Raw genomic sequence first — 19,059 nt, 5'->3', positions numbered from 1 at the left:
AGGTATGCACTTATGGGTACAGATAATCTCTTTGGAAGTTTAAATAGAAGAAATAAGAGTTAAAGATAAAAGTTGTTCTCTATTTCTATGGTGAGAGTCACAGAATCCCATTGACACTTCACTGATCCTTTCTTTATGTTTGGGCCATGGCATTCCTGCCTTGGGAACTCTTTCTTCTATGTAATAAATATGCACACAGCACCTCTTTGTGCCAGTTGGTGGGTTAGGCATTGCAGGATACAGGTAGCAAAAGGGGACACACAGGGATGTCTTCACTGGGTTTTAGTTCAACATGAAGAAAAGATTTTAAATAGTAACTACAGTAAAATACAATGTGTTACAGAATGTGTAGTGCAAGTGGTTTTGAGTATAGAGTACAGGAATTTAACCTTCTTGGGGTTAGGAAACCATCCATGATAAGATGACTTTAAACTGAAATTTGGCGAAATTGGGAGGTGAGCTCCATGAAGAGTTCCCAGAGGGGTGCCTGGCATAGGTAATGTCTCCTAAATATTTGTTGAGGGAATAACTCACAATTGCCTTAGAGAAACTGAAAGAACCCCTAGGAGACAGAGATGTAGAAGGAGGCAGAGACCAGATTACAGAGACCCTTGAATTTGTATAGAAGCTCAGGTTTATTCTGGGTTCAGCGCCAGTTCTGAGGTGCCATGCTACTCAGGTGCTGTGCACTTTACATTGACCCTTCTCAAACTCTAATGGGCAGTTGAATCACTTGGGCATCTTGTTAAAATGTAGATTCAGAATCAGTAGGTGGAGCCTGGGATTCTGTACCATTTCCAGAGTGGCCAAGGCTGCTGGTTCTAGAGACAACACTTTGAGCAACAAAAGCACAAAATCTAGCATAAATATTGACCTTCTGGTCCCATAACTTCCATATCCCTTCTTGATAGTGAATCTGCAAAGTTCTGGATTTTTTTTTCTTTTGGTACATAGGATAATTAATCCTCAGAACTGGAATGGTCTTAAGTTTAAGGCATCTAACCTGAGGAAATGAAGCAACTGCCTGGGTCCTTGCCTATGGTGCCCTGGTTTATCAGCAACAGTGGTGGGTCTGGCCCCCTGGTCTCCCTGTCAGCTTGTGATTCTATCATGCTAACTGATCTCCCTTTTCCACATGGCCTTTCCTCCACTGTGTCCCATCAGGATATGGGTGGAGGCTGGCTGTGCCTAGAAGCAGGCGATGGCCCATCTTGGAGAGGATTCTGGACACCATCCGAGTTCTGGAGGATTAACTGCAGCACTTTGTGGCCTTGGAGTGAGGCCAGTTCAGAAAGTTTCCCAAGCCCAAATTAGCCACAGCCAGAGATCCACTCATGGCAACTATTTTTTTTTTGAGTTGGAGTCTCACTCTGTTGCCCAGACTGAAGTGCAGTGGCCACTCCTGGCCACCACAGCCTCGACCTGCTGGGGCTCTGGCGATCCTTCTGCCTCAGCCTTCCAAGTAACTGGAACTACAGGTGCGCGCTACCACACCTGGCTAATTTTTTTGAGTTACTGTAGAGATGAGGTCTCACCAAGTTGCCCAGGTAGGTCTCCAACCTGTGGGCTCAGGCAATCCACTCACCTCAGCCTCCCAAGGCGCAGGATTACAGGCTGAACCACTGAGCCTGGTTGGCAACTGTTTTAAGGTCTTCCTCTTTTCTGGATTTGAATGAGTTCTCATAGTTTGGCCATTGGGTGACATCCTCTGAGTGCTCAGAGTGAATAACCAATGCTCCTAGCCAGCACAGCTCATCCTAGGCAAACCTGCAGTAGAAGGAAGTCCCCTATGTGGGATCATAGTAGAGGGCTATAGAAAATTTCTCCTACTGAAAATATCTCTCACTTGTTTGTCATTGTTGCCCACAATTCCACTATTAGTTATTCATTCATTCTTTGGGTCAAGCACTGCTTCATCTTCTATCCCTTTTATAAACATCTGAGAAGTTAAATTAAGTCACTGACATCCATCAGCTCTTCCTCAGGGAAAGTGTCTTTAGCTATAGAAGGCCCCCAAAGATGGGGTTGAGAAATAGGGGAAAGCAAAGAAGGAAGAGGCAAGAGACACCACAGATGAACTTGCTCACTTCACCATCTTGCCTGGGGCCAACTCTGATACTGACCTCCAGATGCTTCCTATTTTTTATGGCTCCTAATCAAAGTCGGTGGTGATGTAAGGAACTGAAATAACACCAGGCTTTCAGATTCTGGGTGGAGTTTACAGTAAAGATATGAGTAATACCTGATGCTTGCCTGTGTCTCTCCATCCCATAGACAGTGAGAATGCCCTAAAAATCATGAGTGCCTCTTCTAGGGCAGAACATAGATGAGCTTTAAGGTCAAGGACACAAAGTGTAGGATTTTTGAACAGAAGTGAGTAACGTACTTTGGTTGAGTGAGGCCTCTGAAATGGTGCCCTGCTGCTGCCAAAGCATTGTCAGGCATACATCTTAGCTTTATCTAACAACTACCCTTTCAGGAAGGAAAGAAAATATTTTCCTAGTGGCATAAAGGCACATGGGTTTTAAAATGCACATTTTCTAAGCTCCACACCAGAATGTCTCATTCAGTGGATTTGGGGCATAGCCTTAAAATTTGAACTTCTAACCGTATATAGGGAGGTGGGTGGGCCAACTTTGAGACATACTGATTTCTTCATAATAGAGTTGGTAACTTACACAGATTGCCTGATTGTGATTGGTTAGGAGGTGGAAGCTGAGTCTCATTGGTGTCCTTCCCAGTGCCTAGCACAGTGTTTTGCGTGTATTATGTTCTTGACAGTTGTTGGTAAAAGTTGAACAGTCAGGGAAATATTCATAGATGTTACAGTTGAGCAGAGTCTCTTTAAATGAGACAAGGCCTGAGGTGGAAGGCATTCCAGAAGGAAAAATTATCAAAAGCAAAGGAATGGATGTGGGATTTTCTAGAAATCGAAGAGTCCTATTCTTTGGTGGGAACACAGAATATATATTGGGAAGAACTGAGACATTTGATCACAAAAATGCCTTAAGATCATGCTATGTAGAAATGTTTGCATTAAGGGATTTGTACGGTTCAGAAGCGATGAAGAAATGTTGACTATCCATGTCTCTGTGGCTAAAGGGTACAAGGTGGGCTGGGATTTATTCCCACTCTATGAAACCACCTCCTTAATGCTATAGCAAAGCAATTTAGGAGGCTTTTGTGTAGACCCCAAGCAACTCTAAAGCCTTGGTATTTCCTAGGCCATAATCTGCAGCCACCCCCTAGAGAAATCGCTAATCCTCACTTCTAATTCCCCATTACCACCTGAATGGTACTAGGTCCTAAATCTTTATCTCCAGTTCATGGTTGCAGGTGCTGCCTAGGTACCTCCACCCCACACAGAGGTAACAAAGCACCTCAAAGCCAACATGCTCCAGTGGAAAGCAGTATTTTCTTCCCACCCTCTTCTTGTATTCCCTAGGCTGGTTCGTGGTATCCATACACTCACCCAAATCAGAAACTGCGAGTCATCTTTGACTCAACCTTCATCATCTTGCATCTAAAGAGCCTCTGGGGTTCCATTTTTTAGATACAGCTGTGGGAATTTTGTAATAGAAACAATAAAGTTTGCTTTTCTTTTTCACATTTCCGTCTGCATGATTTCTCCCAATTCAGCCAGCTATGGGCATCTATATCCAAAGTGGTGGGAAGCACGTTCTGTTATAACAGGAAAATACAGAAAAGGGGGTCAACATTCATGATTTGATGACCAAAATAGGAATTCTGAGTTCCTAATAAGATTATCTTTCAAAGCAGGACTTCATTGAGAGAAATCTTTTTCTTAAACTCCTTAAAGTACCAATAACATATCAGGAGCCAGGCCTGGCTTTTGGGGCTAAATATTAAATTTTTTCAGCTTTCCTGAGGTATAACTGACAAATAAAAATCTTATATATTCAAAGTGCATGACTTGATGGTTTGGTATATGTATACATTGTGAAATGATCACAACAATCAAGCTAATTAACACATTATCTCACACAATTATTGTTTTCTCTCTCTTTTTTTTGTGGTGAAAGCACTTAAGATCTACCTGCTTAGCAAATTTCAAGCCTACAGCACAGCATTATTAACTATAGACACCGTGCTATATACTGGATTTCCAGAACTTTATCATCTATATAACTGAAACTTTGCATCCCCTGACCGACATCTCCTCATTTACTCTCTCCCAGTCCCTGACAACCACCATTCTACTTTCTCCTATGAGTTTGACTTTTTAGATTCCACACATAAGTGAGGTCATGCGGTATTTGTCTTTCTCTGTCTGGCTTATTTCATTTAGTGTAATGTCCTCCAGGTTCATCCGTGTTGTTGCAAGTGACAGGATTTCCTTCTTTTTAATGCTGAGTAAAATCCCACTTCTGGGTACGTATCCAAAGGAAATAAAAAGAGGCTCTTGGAGAGATAGCTGCACTCCCACAGTCACTGCAGTATTATTTGCAATAGTCAAGATATGGAAACAGACTAAATGCCTGTCAACAGAAGAATGGATAAAGAAAAGGTTAGGTATATAGGAACATACTGAATTTACTGTAAGTTAAGTCTAGAGAAGTTTGAGGATCCATATCCTAGAGGCAGGCCCCAGACCCCCTGGGAGAAGAGAAGGCCCAACTCTGAGGTACAGTGAAGAATGAGATGGGGAAGTCGACCTGAGATGCATGTGTCCTATTCCTCCCCACAGGGCTAAAGCCCAGAGGGCAGTGATGTTAGAGAAGCTGAGGGAGATATGCAAAGCACAGAGAGCTAAGGTGTGAACATGCCTCACTTGGAGCTCTAGGAGGAGAGGCTGCCCCAGGTCAGATGGCCCTATACCAGCATGGGGCATCACAGCAGTGTATGTCTCCTCATCCCTCACTTCTGTGGGACATGGAGTGATCTGGAAACCCATGGGGGATTCAGGGGTAGCAGGGTGCTGAAAGATGGACAATGTGAGACTCAGGGGTCGACAGTGAGGGGTCAGCTGTGGCACAAAAGTCAAGGTGGGCTGGTCAGATGAGGAACCTTCGGGACCCGTCTGAGGCAAGTCAGTGGAGCAGATTAGGGGCAGTGCAGACAGCAGTAGTGAAAGGCAGCTTACTGGGCAAGGAACACTAGTGGGCACCAGAGAGCCCAAAGCCCAGCATAAGACCGGCTGGCAAGGAGTCACAAACATCATGAGGTCATGCGGCTTCTTCTACAGCTACATGCCTTCGAAGAGGAAACCTGAAAAGTTACACCCTGATGTGAAAGACTGAATTACCCCAGTGAGACTGTAGGAGCCAGAGGAGACCAAAATGCCCTTAATGACAACAGAGTATTATTTGGCAATATTTGGAATAAATAATTGATATATGCTACAGCCTGAAAAACTTTGAAAACATTATGCTAAGTCAAATAAGCCAGTTATAAAAAAAAAGTACATATTGAATGAGTCCATTTACATGACATGTCCAGAATAGGCAAAGATATAGAGACAGAAAGTAGATTAGTGGTTGCCCGGGGTTGGGGGAGGGGAGAAGAAGGAGGTGAAGGAGGAGGAGGAGGTAAGGGAGGAGGAAAAGGAAGAGGAGGAGGGGGAGGAGGGGGAGCAGGGGGAGGAGGAGGAGGGAAGGAGGGAGTGACTGTTAATGGGTCTGAGTTTCTTGTTCAGATGACGAAACTTTTCCAGAGTTGATTGTGGTGACGACTGCAAAACTCTGTGATCATAGTATATTAAAAACAACTAAGTTGTACACCTTAGATAGGTGAGTTGTATGATATGTGAATTATATCTCAATGAAGCTGTTATTTAAAAAGATGATAAAGATAACTTTAATTGGCATTTTAACTGTTTTCCTCATTCCCACTGCTCAGATGGGAGAAAATTTGTGAGGAAGATGAGAATAAAAGAATAAGATACATAAAATAAAATAAATAAAATACATAAGCAAAATTTTCCTCCTACACCCGAACGTAGTATGTTTAATTTCTGAGTCAGGGCAATTGCTTAATCCTGACTTTCTCTGCAGTTTGTTGCCTTTGGTTGTATATTAAAGACACCTGGAAGAATTATCCTTTGAAATCCTTTTGTTTACAATAAAAATATTGCTGAGGATATTATTACTTACTTTATAGTGTCCTCTTTGCAAAGACTCTCAAGAGAAATTTGTTTGGCTTTAGATTCAGCAATAGTTATTCTTCTCCTGAACAACTGGTTTACTTTTATCTTCTAAACATTGTGATGTGTGTAAAGGATTCTTCCCTGTTGGTGTTGACTGCTAGAGAGCTGGGAGCCAAATCTGTGAGCTATCTCTTGTCATTCCCTTGTCATTATGCACACATGCACACGTGCATACACACATACACATTTTAATGTGCTAATCTCATTCCTGGCTCCATTTTATGTCCTGACCCTTGTTTTCTCTTTGTCTTCTACTTCTAATTAAAAAAAAAAAAACTTGCTGTACTCCATGCATATTTACATAAAAATGTTTACTTGGAACAAGTAGGATATTGATCCAGCCTCCATAACATCTCTTGTATCTGCCCCCTCCCACTTACTCAAGTTTTCCTATGTCTTGCTTGGATTGTTGTCAATAAGTGTGTCTCATGTCTGTTTACATTCATCCTCCACATGTCTGCTAAAAAGATCTTTTTAAAATCACCTGTTTATTTACCTTAATGTCACTCCCTTGCTTCTAAAATGCAGCCCTAGTTCCTTGGCTGGGCACAGAGGCCTCTTCCTCACCCAGGCCTGGCCCCTTGCTGTTTCCCTGCACTTTCTACTGGTGTTTGGGATGTGGTTCTTGTCTGGATGCCTGTGTCCTTCTTGCTCTCTCTGATGCGCCATCTTTGTGGACCTGCTCTGACTCTATGCTCCCAGAACCCCGTGGAGTTGCTTCTGCTTCACTGTGACCCCTGTAGCAGATGGCTCCTTAGGGCAGGAACGTCATTCTGTTCTTTTTTATGGCACTGGTCCTTGGTTTGTAGTAATGTTGTTGAATTAATTTGAGTATGTTAGATTTGACAACTTATAAATGATACTGCCTTTTCCTTTCTCTCTACTAAATTTGTAATAAGAGACCAAGGCTAAAAATCAAACAAAGGAAGAGACAAAAATATCAGTTTTATTGCTGATAAAGTTAGAGACTGCAGCATAGATGAATGGCCATTCCAGTTTTCTACAGCTTTCCTCCAAGACCACCTGTTGGGATATGTCAGCTGGGGACAGTTTTGATTTACAAAGCAGAGCTATTTCCCCAGAATCACTTCCTCACATGTCTCAAAAAAGATATGATTCTAGACTTAGAATGCATAGTGGACTTGGGCCCTGATCCTGTGTATTCAGCCCATGGAAGCTGGAGCGGGGAGAAGCAGACAGAAAGACAGAGTGCCATGAATGCAGTTCTTTATTCCAAATTCACCCACCAGTTAATTCACTGCTTCACAAGGTGACAGGAAGAGAGAGGAATGGAAGTTGCTCTTCTCAATGCTTTCAGAGGAGTAAGTTTCTATTTTACAGGCCAAGATGTAGAAGTGAGGGAGGGAGTATCTTAGTCAGAGTCTTATATGCTAGAGAAAGCAGTTTTTGTAGATCTGAGCAGAAATGGATATTGGGATATAACTGAGAATTACTGTTAATCCCATTGGTTGGAAAATGGCATGATGGTTGTGTTAAAAAAAAAAACCTTCTTATCAGTTAGAAGTGTACACTGAGATATTTATGGGTGAAATAATATATCTTGGATTGACTTTAAAGTATTTCAGCCAAATACCCTCCCCCACAAAAAAACCAAAACCAACCAAACAAAAAACAAAACAAGGGGTACAGATAACAGGTGAAACAATTGGCAAAATATTAATAATTGTTGAACGTGAGTGATAGGTACCTAAGAGTTCCTTATGAGATTCCCTTCAATTTTCTGTATGTTTGGGACTTTCCTTAATACAGTTGTATATAAAGGGATATTGGGTAGCTGAGAGAACCTCTGAGTTGCTGGGAGGTGAGGCAGCAGGAACGATGCCCCAGATCATCTGCAGGACTGAAGGCATGACAGCTCTTACAGTGCTCACAACAGCCAAGCCAGCCAAGGTGAATGACAGATGCCGCTCTAGAACTGCTGCCAGCTCTGTATCTAGAAACCAGACATCGTGGTCACCTCTGTCCTCCTGCAGCCAGGGGAGACTTGGTATCATCTCTCTCCTTCTGGAACAAAGCCTGGGTGGGAGTCTCTGCCTGGCTGAGCCTGGCTCATCATGCCCTGGGCTGGGGATGCAATTAATGCCTGGAAGGCAGGAGGTAGGTTCTGCCTCAAACAGCGAGGGATTCCTCTGACTTAGGGAATTCAGATCATATTTTAACAGATAGATAAATATCCACCGCGAGGAGAAAATGTTTCTTCCAACACTTTGAACAATTTTTATTAGGTTTTCATTGTAGCTTTTACAGCTATTAACACATGTGTAGTTCTTTGCAGTTTGCAAATGCTTTCACATACATCCTTATCTAATTCTAATAATAGATGTCTATAATTTACAGGGTATTCTAATACGTTTCCCTCACAACAACTTGATGAGTCAGAGTCAACCCCACGTTACAGATGAGAAAATTGTGGAAAAGAGAGGCACTCACCCAACTTCCCAGAGCTTTAAAGTGGTATCCTCAAAAGTCAAACCCACAGATTGCTGTTCTGAGACCAGTTTGTGTTAATCTCATAGTGACACCGTTTCTAGTCAGATTTTCAGTTTTTTTTAGTGCTGAGTGCAAGTACTAAAAACAAAAATCAAAAAAATTAAATAAACAAAATTATCAGCTTTTATTCTTCTTTATCGCAATCTAATCAAGAACCAAAAATTTATAGATTTCTGTTTCCCTTTGCTAACTTTTCTAGATAGCTTTTATCAATTTTTTGAGGATTGTCCCAAGCAGACACAAGGGCACCAAAAATCTATGAGCAGTTAGTTTAGAGTTTGGGACCAAGTTGTCCACTTGTATCCTAGTACTGTCAGGCAATGCGTATTTTTCGATCAAGTTAATTGTGAATGTGGTGGTGGCTCCAATAGAAGACTGGTGAGTTAATTGTCAAAGAATCTGAAGTATGAAATACGCTTACAGGCAATTAAGCCTGGAGAGTACGTTGGTGACGCAGTACACTGCTAAGTCCCAAACATTAAATAAAAAAAAATCAACTGAGATGTTTGCCTGGGAATCACTGCAGCCTCCCCAAGAAGTGTTTATACAAGGGCACCTGGAAAAGGGATGGAGATCTGCAAAGTGTCAGGGAGGAGTTGCCGCTCTGGATGCAAATAACTGGCCTCAGCACATTCCAAGGGAGAAAGTGGAAAAAAAGAAATGTGTGACGCTATGTTAAAAGAAGGCACAGGCCCAGCAAGCTCTCCCCTGCTGCTTAATACAGGAAATATCTCCCAAACATCTCGGCTAATCCTCCACCAATACAATGAGAAATGAGCGCCTCTGGCAGCCAAGCAGTTATTAAGCCAGGACAAAAAAATATTCCGCCCATAGCAACAGAGCCAAAGATAACAGCAGGGAATAGCAAAGCTGCAGAGAAATGGCAGATACAAAACATTCCATCCTGGGAGCCCCCCCAAAGTAACTGACGTGTGAGAAAAAGAAAGGGCCTTGTTTTGTCCAAGAAACTCAGCAGTGCATTGTAAACATCAGGACTTGGTGTATAGCCATAGTCAAGTTGAACTCAGCTTCATGACCTAGAGTCAGGTTGTTGAAATGACAGGTAGTTGCGAAATTGGGCAGCATTGTGAGCCTTTCTGAGCTGGTCACCGTCCTGTTGAAAAGTCATACACAGGAGACAGAAGAATAACGCAGCATTCTGCATTTTGCAACATAGTGATTCAGGAACACTGTGCATGGGTAAAAACTTCACTGACAGTGGTAAATTTGCTTTCCAGTAAATATCTCTCCAAAATGCCCCCTGTCTCATCACAGTGCTCATTTTCCCAATGTTTTTCCAAGTTCTCTGTCTGTGCTTGGAGGGAACTTTTCCTAGGTAAACAATCCCTCAACAATACCTTGTAGTTACCAATTGTTCCCATCTGGTTCCAACTGCCATTTGGTTCCTCCTTTGGCCTTTTGTAGGCAGCAGCAGCAATAACAGCTAGTGAGAGGTAGAGCGAGGGCCCAGATTCAGGGTAAAGATAAATTCAAAAAAATTAATTTACTATGTTAAAAATACTTATCTTGGCTGGGCAGAATGGTTCACACCTGTAATTGCAGCACTTTGGCAAGCTGAGGCAGAAAGATTGCTTGAGTCCAGGAGTTCGAGTCCAGCCTGGGCAACATTATGAGATCCTGTCTCTACAAAAAAAAATTTTTTTTGAATTAGCTGGGCTTGGTGGTTTGTGGCTGTAGTCCCAACTACTCAGGAGACTGCAGTGGGAGGATGACTTGAGCCCAGGAGTTTGAGGCTGCAGTGAGTTATGACCATGCCACTATACTCCAGCCTGGGTCACAGAATGAGACCCCTATCCCTAAAACAAAACAAAAACTTAGTTTATGTATTCTTTGCAATAAATGTGTCATGTCTCACTACTGTTGAATGAACTTTAGAGATAATCCAATAGGTTTACTTTACAGATGAGTAACTGAGGCAAAAGTATAATATTATATGTTCAGGATGGGCCTAGATCCTGCCTTTTGGGCCAGTGCTTCCTCCATTCATTATATAATCCTAGCTAGACCCTACCTTGATCTGGGAAATACATAAACCAGACTTTTTATGTTAAGACTCTTTCAGGAAGAAAATAAAAAATATTCTTTATCTGAGCAATCTGTTCTAATTTGATAACTTCATTGGCCCGTAGCAAAATTATCCAAGTTCCTTTAATTCATCCTTGCAAAGTTTTAAATTATAATTTATTTTAATTAAAAAAAAATAATTCATTGTAATTCTATATGGAAGTGAAATGTCTGCTGGCTACACTCATTCCAAATCTACTCACTCCTGTTCCCTTATAACATGCTCTCCCCCTATACCTCTCTTCATCCTTTTTAGAGAGGAATTGTCCATATGATGACAAAACCATAGACTGAAAAGTACAATGTTCTATCAAAAGTTGGTTGTTACATCACAAATGACTCCCCTTCAACAATTTGGCTTCATCCCTTACTCTGCATGGAGCCTGAACTGACTTTGGTACCAACATGAACATCCCACCAAGTCTTTCCTGCACATAGTGAAGAATGTAGGCTGCAGACCATGAGCAAATCATACACTCTCCATGGGCCTCTATTTCCTCATCTGTAACATAAGGGTCAAACAGTACATACTTCAAAGGTAATGAAAGGTAATGAAGATTTTATGAAGCAATCAATTTAAAGGATGTTAAAAGACTGGCACACAGTAAATGCTAGCTATCATTATTCCTGTGATTACTGAACTCAAAAAATATTGGGAAAAAATGAGGCATTACATTCCTGAAAATTGTGTGGTCCATTTTTACCTTTAAGGACACTGGCTTATCTCTAGATTTCAAATTGTTAGGGACAGTTCTACAAACTTTTAATTGGTTGCTTTCTCTCAAACTCCAATTTAAATCTTGTGTCCATGGAAAGGGGTTGGCAGATAAGTTGAAAATATTTATTTCCTTTACCTAAGACCTAGAAGCTCCCATATTTCTTCACTCATCTGTATTAACATGTAGAAAAACCTCTTGATTCTTACGTTTAGCCAAGACCTTCATTAACATTTTCAAAAGACGCACGCACACACACATGCACACACAAACAGAAATAACTGAGCAAAGCAGTTCAAATTTTTAGATCATACTCACTAATTATCGGTTGCCACAACTTAGAAAGTAGCCCATCCTTACCTTGTTGGCCTTGGTATGACCTGTGTAAATGACAGTCAAAGGCTTAGCACCTGTGGTAGGTTTGGGCTGGCCCAGCTGCTGAGTTGGGTAAAAATTCGATCCCTCCCGGTGGAACTTTTTCTGCAGCTCTTTCTCCAGCTGGGGCCTATCATCCGTCTGCATTGGACTCGGTATCCCAGGCCTGCCCCATCCTGGTCTCTTAGGTGAGAGGGACGCTTTCTGGCTGTCTCTGGGTTTTGGGCTAGCCTTGCCCTTTACCGCTGTCCTGGAGTTTTCCATGGTTCCAGATTCTACCTTTGCTGATGATCCTTTCCTCTCTGCCTGTTTTATTTCTGTGCAGTTCTTGTCTGGAGGAAGCATGCACACCGGCCAGAAATTAACACTGGTTCTACTCTTCTCTACAGATCCTAGTCTTCATCCATCATCCTAACATGGCACTTGGGTCTGGCCTCTATGACAGCCACTTGTTTCTCTAGGGTCTGCCTGCCTTACATCACCTCCTTTCAAACCTTGAGCTTTCTTTAGGACCACCCACTGGGTTCTGGTTTCCTGTGACCTAATTTATTGTGAGCTAATTTGCTGGGAGCCGATTTGCTGACCAGAAATGATTGATAGCTCCTTCACTCAATAACTGATCAAGTCTCTCCTGCTTTAGTTTTTCAGCACTACCCGCTTCCTCAAAATCCCTTTGTTGACTCATTCCTCTAGGGGCTTTAAGGATCTTCCAGATTTCTGACATCAGTTTTACAGAATCAAACATATTATGCACATACTGTATTTTTCACATATAGTAAATGGAAAAAGACACCATTTCCAATGAAAGAATTGCATTTATTGTGGTGTGATGAAGCACTTGGTTAGACAAGCGCTTTATTTCTTCTATGGTTGCTGAGGCGGTGAAAGGAAGTGTCACTGCCTTATGCAATCCCAATCAGTTTTGGCTTCTAGTTGTAACCAGTTTGCTAAAAAGAGCAATAGGCAAAGTTCCCAATATTGTTCAGGTCATGGCATATGTAGAAAGTCATAATTGCATTATGGCTAAAGAGATCCAGATATGTTCACCCCCAGGACTCTGCCTTCTCCAGACCCCATGCAGTTATTCTGAGAGCTGAGGGAATTACTATCTCAGCGCATCCTCAACACATTCTCTTAGGTCCAGGGTTGGAGAAGCACTGCATGATGTTTCCAGTGGGTATAACCTAATTTTATGTTTATACCATTGCCCTTCAGGCCTTCTTCGTCCAATCTCTCTTCTCCAAGTCTGGAAGAAGTCTCAGCAGATTCCTTCGCTTTCCCAGGTATTTTGGGGCATGACCTTATTTTCCATCTAGTTTAAATCAAAATGCAAACTTTCACCCATTTTAAAACTTTTTGCCTTCCCCAACCTGGTCAGAAATCTGAACAGGGCAGGAGGTGGGCCTTTCTCCCCTTGTTCTTTCCCCCTTCCACTCCCACTTCTGCTGGCTTCTGAGTTGGGGTTAAGGGAAGGCAAGGTAGTGGTAAGGGCTCACTTAGCTCGTGCTCTCAATACTTAGGTTTGGTGTCCTCTGTGTAGCAGACATCCCAGTGCTGGCTCTTTCTCTCCTGAGATGGTAGTGGTACCCCATTCAGTCTTTCTACTGGGGTGCTTCATTTAACACAAGCCTTGCTACCCTCTGTGCTTACCCTTCAGTCAATGGTATATTCATCCCCAGGGCTCTGTCTCACTGGCAGTGGAAATGCAAGTCACTCCCTCAACCTTCTGACCGTTAGCCTTTCCATCGCAGGAGGCTGGCCTTTTGACATCTCCACATGAGGGAAGCATCGGTTTTTTAATACAAGGACACAGGAAAAGCTCTTCTAAGGTCCCTTCAGGCCCCTGGTAGCCCCATGGCTGTGTGTTCCCCATGCCCAAAACCCCTCAGCAGACTCACAGCCAATTTCATATGTGTGTCAAGATCTAGAAGAGAATTGAGATTATATGAAGGCAGGTCACTCACAAGACTCAGTGCTTGTTTTTTTAATTTTTAAGGATTAAGGTCAAGTTTTTAATTTATTTAAACTATCAGTGATACTTATTGGCAGCTACAGTGAATATTCACTGAAGTCTCTCATTGAATAAACTATTTTGCTACTTCTGACATTACTACCCAAGAGTGTTTGGAACCCAGCACAGCTTTCTTCATGATGTTTCAGTGATACCAGAGTCCAGAGACTCCCTTCTCACATGAAACCTTTCGTGAGAGTCCAGGTTAGGCCTTTAACTACTATTTATGCCCTGGATGCTGCAGCCTGTTTTATAACACATCATCAGAGTCCGTCAAGATTCTCAAATGATTACATTTCAAATGAGGGAATTTTAATGCCTTCCAGGAAAATGTAGATGTTTGTATTAGACATGCTCAGCAAATTTCATGCAATATATTGAATAATTTGCATAAAAATGTTTAGGTGGACATTTCCTCAGAGGGCAGGCTGCCACATTCCATACCCATAAGCACAACTTTCTAGGTGGCATGGAGAAGTAGTCCCAGCCTTTCATCTCCTGAGGCCAGATTTTTTTCGCATTGACGCTCACAGTTGCTTGGGAGCACGTGGAATGGGTGCCCGCTACCATTGAGGCAAAACTGGTGCCAGCAGCCAGGGCATCAAAGTGACACTTTCACCTTTTCCCTGGAATGCCTGCAGTGAAACCATTTTGAAAATGTTGGCCGGGCTCAGTGGCTCAACCTGTAATCCCAGCACTTTGGGAGGTTGAGGCGAGTGGATTGCCTGAGCTCGTTGATTCGAGACCAGCCCTGGCAACTTGGTGAGACCTTGTCTCTACAATAAATAAAAAATTAGTCAGGCGTGTTAACATGCACCTATAGTTCCATCTACTTGGAAGGCTGAGGCAGAAGGATTGCTGGAGCCCAGCAGGTCAAAGTTAGGGTGGCCATGAGTATGCCAATGCACTCCAGCCTGAGCCACAAAGTAAGACTCCAACTCAAAAAAAAAAAAAAGAAAAGAAAATGTTACATAACCAGTTGACCACTATATACAGAAAAGGGAAAAATATAAAGTAAAAAAAAAAAAAAAAAAAAAAAAAAAAAAAAAAAAAAAAAATCAAGCATAAAAAATAGAAACTTAAAAACAATCACAAACAAACAAATAAAAAGCCCAATCTCCCCTCATCCTCAGATTTGGGGGCAAATCCCTTCACCAAATTTTGTACTGTGAGTGATGTTAGACGAGAATGTTCTACCAGAGGTTGTTAAAAGCACCTAGAATGTCATAGAAATGTAATCATATAGTATGTAACCTTTCGAGACCAGTTCCTTGTACTCAGCATAATGTCTTTGAGATTCATGTGAGTTGTTGCATGTATCAGTATAGCTTGTTCATTCTTTTTTTTTTTGAGTTGGAGTCTCACTCTGTCACCCAGACTGGAGTGCAATGGCCGCTCCCGGCCACCGCAGCCTCGACCTGCTGGGCTCCGGCGATCCTTCCAAGTAGCCGGAATTACAGGCATGCGCTACCACGCCCGGCTGATTTTTTGATTTATTGTAGAGATGAGGTCTCGCTGCCCAGGCGGGTCTCAAACCCGCGGGCTCAGGCAATCCACTCACCTCAGCCTCCCAAAGGCATGGGATTACAGGCTGAGCCACCGAGCCTGGCTAGCTTGTTCATTCTTAAGTCTGGGTAATATTCCATGGAATCCACACGTCACAGTTTGTTTTTCCATCCACATGTTGAAGGACATTAGAGTTCATTACAGTTTTCAGCAATTCTGAATAGAGCTGCTATAAAAATTATTGTACAGGCTTGTGTGTTCACAAATTTTCATTTATTTAGCAAAATATTTCTCAACCTTAGAACCACTGATATTTTAGGCAGGGTAATTCTATTTTGGTGTTGGTAGTGGGAGGTTGTCCTATTAATTGTAAGATGTTTCGCAGCATCACTAGATGCTTCCCCTTTTGTGACAAAGAAAAAATATTTCCAGACATAGTCCAGGGCAAGGGAGATGGGTAGTGGGGTGGCAAAATTACCTCCAGTTCAGATTCATTGCTTTATGGTAAATACCCAGGAGTGGAATTGTTTAGTCGTATGGTAAGTATAAGTTTAATTTTATAAGAAATGGCCAAACCATTTTCCAGAGTATCTATATTATTTTACATTCTTATCAGTAATGTAAGAGACTTACAGTTGCTTTATATTCTTAGCGTTGGCATTGTCAGATTTTTTTTGTTAGTAATTCTAATAGTTGTGCAGTGATATCTCATTGTGCTTGTAAGTACATTTCTCTAAGGGCTATTAACATTGAACATCTTTTCAAATGCTTATCTTCCAGACCTATTTTCTCTTTAGAAAAGTGTCATGGCTTCTGGGCAAGCTGGTGACAGAATGGGTTGGACTGTGAGAGTCTCTGCAAAAATGGGTGTCCATAAAGACTCTCTGTGTAAGTGGGTGTTGCTGGTGGGTGAGTGAAAGTCTATCTGAGGGGAGACTCAGGTTCATGCACCTGGGGCTCTCCTCCGGAGGTGACTGCAATCCCCCATCACCCTGAGATTGGAGATCTGGGTGCACAAAATCATCTGCCGTTCTTGGGACTCTCTTTGGAGAAGGTAGCAAAGAACAGCTGCCCCTTACTACCTGGCACCCAGCCCATGCCATCACCTGCAGCAGGAGAGCAGCGTGAGTAGGCAGAACCCTGGAAAAGGCAGGTCATGGAAATCTGGAGTAAAGCTCCAATGCTGGTGTCTGGAGTCTGACAGTGCCATCTTCTCAGTCCCAGGACCAGGTAGAGACTAGCATTGCCCTGCCCAGCTCCATCCAGTCTCCATCTTGGAACCCAGGGGCTATTCTCTTATTGGACCCAGAGAGATAGATGCCCCTCCCCCATGCTGGAACAGGCATGGGCACATCAGATCTGAGTGGGAGATTTTAGAGCAACAGCAGTGAGTAGGGTGAGTCCGCATCTGATCCATACTCCTCCCACAGTAGTCCATGGGGCATCTGACCCATGCTGAGAGCAACCCTATAAGTCTGCACAGAGAGCAGACAGGAGGGGCTGGAGACCAGAGCCAAAAGGAACCTGAAGTTAGTTACAGAAATGGCCACAGACTGAGTTTTTTTATTTCTTCTTGTTTGTTTTTTGTTTTAGTTTTTACTTTTTTCTTCTTCTCTCTGTCTTTCTCTTTTTGTTTACATTTGTGTACTTGCTTTGTTTCTGTTATTTTAATTTTTTTTTTAGATTTTCTGTTTGTTTATGGGTATTTGTGAGGGAGAGCACACCATTGGAGGGGGATTGTTTGTATGATTGTCTGTATATTTTTGTCTTTTTTGTTTTTTCTGTCTTTGTTTGTTTCTCTGCTTATTCGTTGGTTGAGATGCCTGTCTATTTTCCCTGGTCTTCTTCTCTCTCTCCAACTTCCTTTCATCTCCCTCCTTCCTTTTTCCATTCTTTTCTCTTCTCTTATCTCATTTTGCTTTCAGGGGGCATACAGACATACCTACTGCATGAACAGATTGTAAGGCAGTGGGAAATGGGCTCCAGAGGGCCCACACATCTGTCAGGGGATACTGGGATCTGCAGATAGCTCCTGAATCACAGCTCCCCCTTAGTTAAATCTCAAAACTGCAAAAAGCACAGGCCTCCATCCCCAGTCCAGCTTCAGAACTGAACAAAACCAGAGAATTTACATAAGGAAGAATAGGAGACTGAGCAAACAGAAATAAAAGCTATCCCTCTATCACTGAACAACAGAATTAAAGGAGAAGTTAAAAAAAGGGGGGGGGAGGAAAACCTACACAAATGAAAAAAAACAAAAGGAAGAATATGAGTGTCACACAGACCCCTGGGAAGTCAGCCACTGAGACTACGGACTTTGGAACTCAAACAATAAAGAGCCCAGAAGAACTGATCTAAAACCACAAGCCCAGATATCAAGATATTAATAGAGATAATAAATAGAAATGAGGAGAGACAAGAGGAAAGAATGAAGGAATTGATAACTGAGATAACAGCAATAAAGCATACAGTGAATTAAATAAATAATAAACTGATAAGAATTGAAAGTAGAATGAACCAAGTAGAAGAAAGAATCTCAGAGCTTGAGGACCAAAGTATGGAACTAACTCAAACTGTTAAAACATAGAAAAAAAGTTTTAAAAGACACAATGAAACATTCAAGAGATGAGAGATCATTTCAAGAGACTGAACCTTAGATTAATTGGAAACCTTGAGGCAGACAGAGAGACAGAGACCACCCTGGAACAAACATTCCATGAAATTATATAAGAAAACTTCCTTCACCTCATCAGTGACATGACCAAACACAAGAGATTCAGAGAACGCCTGCAAGACACCAAATGAGAAGACCAACTCCTAGACACATAGTAATTCACCTACACAAAGTAGATATAAGAGAAAAAATGCTGAAGGCAGCAAGAGAAAAAGGTCAGACTACCCACCAGGGAAGACCAATTAGAATAGCCGCAGACTTATCTACAAAAACACATTCAGGCTAGGAGAGCTTGGAATCCAATCTTCAAAGTTCTCAAAGATAAACAATTTCAACCAAGAATTACCAACCCAGCTAAGCTAAGCTTCATCAGTGATGGAGAATTAAAATCCTTCCCAGACATTCAATCCCTAAGAGTTTACGCTGCCTCCAGACCAGCTCTACCAGAAATACTTAAGAAAGTATTAAACAAAGAAGAAAGGAAAAAAAGAATGACAATGCCCTTCCCAAGAATTCAGGAAAAAGATTGAAAACATACATGAATTAACCCCAAATCAAAAGGAAGACAACAAACAAACAAGCAAATAGCAACAGCAACAACAAACTCTATAAGAACCTCATGATAGGGATAAACTCTCACATCTCAATAATTAGCCTGAATATGAATGGACTAAATGCATCATTGAAAAGATATAGAATGGCAAATTGGATAAAATATCATGAGGAAACAGTATATTGTCTCCAGGAGAAAGGACACCAGAAAGGACACTCACAGACTCAAAGCAAGAGGATGGGAAACAAAATTTCAGACAAACAGAACACAAAAGAAAGCAGAAGTCCTGATCTTAATATTAGACAAAATACCCTTTAAGCTATCAAAAATTTAAAAACATATGGAAAGTCACTACATAATGATAAAAGGTTTAATACATCAACAAGAAATATCCATCCTAAACATATATGCATCCAACATAGGAGCACCAACTTTCATAAGGCAGCTTCTAGGTAAACTTAA

The sequence above is a fragment of the Carlito syrichta genome, unplaced genomic scaffold (genome assembly GCF_000164805.1).
Source record: "Carlito syrichta isolate Samal-C Ts95f unplaced genomic scaffold, Tarsius_syrichta-2.0.1 Scaffold303153, whole genome shotgun sequence".
Lineage (NCBI taxonomy): Eukaryota > Metazoa > Chordata > Mammalia > Primates > Tarsiidae > Carlito > Carlito syrichta.
This window is presented reverse-complemented; position numbering follows the sequence as displayed.